Source organism: Chinchilla lanigera, unplaced genomic scaffold, assembly GCF_000276665.1.
Source record: "Chinchilla lanigera isolate Chin_1 unplaced genomic scaffold, ChiLan1.0 scaffold00187, whole genome shotgun sequence".
Lineage (NCBI taxonomy): Eukaryota > Metazoa > Chordata > Mammalia > Rodentia > Chinchillidae > Chinchilla > Chinchilla lanigera.
Genome location: NW_004955588.1, coordinates 1,003,745 through 1,007,388, shown reverse-complemented (window position 1 = coordinate 1,007,388; position 3,644 = coordinate 1,003,745).

Here is a 3,644-nt window from a genome sequence, read left to right as displayed (position 1 = left end):
TATTCCCATGAAGCACTCACTGTAGGAAACCTATACCACCCATAGGAAACATTCCTCCGTGCTCAGGTAAGGGTGGCAACACACTCATTGTTTTGTTCATATGCTCCTATGGGAAAAGAATGCTATGGTTGCATAGGTGAGTGAAGGCAAGCATGGAGAGCATAGCCAATGTACTCTCATACAGTTTCCCTACGGAAGCCCAGCACACCACTTAGAATATTGGGACAGTCTTAGGGACTTTGTGGCAGAAATCTATTCTTCTTCTACCACCCGAGTTTTACTTCTTTCTAAGTGAGCATGTTTAGAGCTCGTGTGCAGTGTATTCCCAAAAATGAAGTTGACTATTTCCAGGAAGCACGCAGTTTAGGAAACCTGTACCACCCGGGGAAACATTCTGCCTTGCTCAATTACTGTGGAAACATGCTCACATTTCTCCTAATATGCGACTATGTGAAAGGAATGCTATGGGTGCATTGCTGTGTGAAGGCAATTTGGGAGAGCATAGCCAATGTACTCCCATACACAGTCTTACTCTTGAAGCTGAACACAGCGCTTAGAACCTTTGAAGTGTTTCCTGGACTTTGTGGCAGAAAGATTTTGTTCATCCTCCCGGGATTTACTTCTTTCTAAGGAGCAGGCATTGAGCTGGTGTACATTGTATTCCATGCATACTAAGTTGACTATTCCCAGGAATCACTCACTGTTGGAAACCTATACCATCTATAGGAAACATTCTGCGATGCTCACTGAAAGGGGTAAACACACTCACTCTTCTGATTTTATGTGCCTACGTGAAAGGAATGCAATGGGTGCATTCCTGGATGAAGGCAAGCAGCGAGAGCATACCCAATATACACTCGTACACAGTTTCCCTAGGGAAGCTCAACACAGCACATAAAACTTTGGGACTGTTTCAGGGAGTTTGGAAGTTTATCTTTAAGAAAGGAAGTTTATCTTTAAACTTCCAGAAAGTTTATCTTTTCCTTCCACCCAGGATTTACTGCATTCTAAGGGAGCATGTATAGTGCTGATGTACAGTTTATTCCACGAATACTAGTTTGACTATTCCCAGGAAGCACTCACTGTACAAAACCTATACCACCTGCTGGAAACGTTTTGCGTTGCTCTGTTAAGTGTGGAAATGCACTCACTCTTCTGCTCATATGTGCGTAAGTGAAAGCAATGCTATGGGTGCCTTGCTGTGTGTAAGCAAGCAGGGAGAGCATAGCCAATGTACCCCCATACACAGTTTCACTAGGGAAGCTCAACACAGCACTTAGAATGTTCGACCTTTTTCAGGAACCTTGGCCAGAAAGTTATTCTTTTCATTCCACCCCAGATTTACTGCATTCTAAGGGAGCATGTATAGAGCTGAAGTACAGTGAATTCCACCAATACTAAGTTGAGTATTCCCAGGACGCACTCACTCACTCTAGGAAACCTATACCAACTGCAGGAAACATTTTGCATTGCTCAGTTGAGGGTGGAAACGCTCTCACTCTTCTGGTCCTATGCACCTATGTGAAAGGAATGCTATGGGTGCATTGCTGTGTGAAGGCATGCAGGGAGAGCATAGCCAATGCACTCCCATACACAGTTTCACTAGGGAAGCTCAACACAGCACTTGGAACGTTGGGAGTGTTTCAGGGACTTTAGGGCAGACAGTTGTTCTTTTCAATCCACCCGGGATTACTGCATTCTAAGTGAGCATGTATAGAGCTGGTGTGCAGTATACTGAGCGAATACTATGTTGACTATTCCCAAGAAGCAGTTACTGTAGCAAACCTATACCACCTACAGGTAATATTTTCGTTGCTCACATAAGGCTTTGAAACGAACTCACTCTTCTGCTCATATGTGCCTATGTGAAAGGAATGCTATGGGTGCATTGCTGTGTGACAGCAAGCAGGCACAGCATAGCCAGTATACCCCCATACACAGTTTCACTAAGGAAGCTCAACACAGCACTTAGAACTTTGGGAATATTTCAGGGACTTTGGGTCAAAAAGTTGTTCTTTTCATTCCACGTGTTTTACAATGTTCCAGTGGAGCATGCATAGAATTGGTGTACCAGTGAATTAGAGGAACAGTAGGTTCACTATTCCCAGAAAGCTGTCACTGTAGGAAACACTATACATTCTGTGATGATCAGGGAATGTTGTAGACATCCTCCCTCTCTAGTCTTGTGTGCCTATGTGCGAATTTAAAGCAATGTGTACGTGGCTGTGTGAAAGCAATCAGAAACAGCATAGTCAACATATTTGCCTAAAGAGTTTCAGTTGAGAAGCTCCACACACCACTTAGAACTTTGGGAATGATTCAGGGACTTCATTGCAGAAAGTTGTTCTCTTTGTTCCACACAGGTTTTACAGCATTACAATGGAACATGTATAGAGCTGGTATACCAGTGTTTTAGAGGAACAATAGGTTTACTATTCCCGGGAAGCACTCACTGTAGGAAATGCATACCCATTATATCAAACGTTCTGCGAAGCTCAGGGATGAGAGGAGACACACTCCTGCTCATATATGCCTATGTGTGAATGTAATGCAATGACTACATCGCTGTGTGAAAGCAAGAAGGGACAGCATAGCCAACATACTGCCATAAGCAGTTTCAGTTGGAATGCTCAACAGAGCACTTAAAACTTTGGGAAAGTTTCAGGGACTTCAGTGCAGAAAATTGTTCTCTTCTTTCCACACAGGTTTTACATCATTACAGTGGAGCCTGTATAGAGCTGGTGTACCAGTGTATTAGAGGAACACTAGGTTTACTATACCCAGGAAGCACTCACTGCACGAAACCCATACCTCTTACAGCAAACATTCTCCTATGCTCAGGGAAGGGTGGAAACACACTCACTCTTCCGGTCATACGTGCCTATGTGTGAATGTAATGCAGTGGGTACATGGCTGTGTGAAAGCAAGCAGGGACACCCTAGCAAACATACTCCTGTAAACTGTTTCACTGGAGGAAGCTCCACACAATGCTAAGGACTTTGGGAATATTTCAGGGACCTTGGTGGAGAAAGTGTTTCTCTTCGTTCCACATGGGTTTTACAACATTCCAAGGGAGCATGTATAAAGCTGGTGTACCAGTGTATTAAATGAACATTAAGTTTACTATTCCCAGGAAGCACTCAGTGTAGGAAACCCATACCAGTTACAGCAAACATTCTACAATGATCAGGGAAGGGTGTAGACACACTCACTCCTCTGGTCATATGTGCCTATGTGAATATAATGCAATGTGTACATGGCTGTGTGAAAGCAAGCAGGGACAGCATAGATAACATAATCCTATAAACAGTTTCAGTTGGTAAGCTCAACAGGGTGCTTAGAACTTTAGGAATGTTTCAGGGACTTCAGGGCAGAAAGTTGTTCTCCTCTTTCCACACGGGTTTTACACCATTAAAATGGAGAATGTACGGAGCTGGTGGACCAGTGTATTAGAGGAACACTAGGTTTACTATTCCCAGGAAGCACTCGCTGTAGGAAATCCATACCACTTACAGCAAACATTCTGCGATGCTCAGGGAAGGGTGGAATCACAATCCCCCCTCTGGTCATATGTTCCTCTGTGTGAATGTCACGTAATGAGTACTGGCTGTGTGAAAGCAAGCAGGGACTGCATAGCCATCATA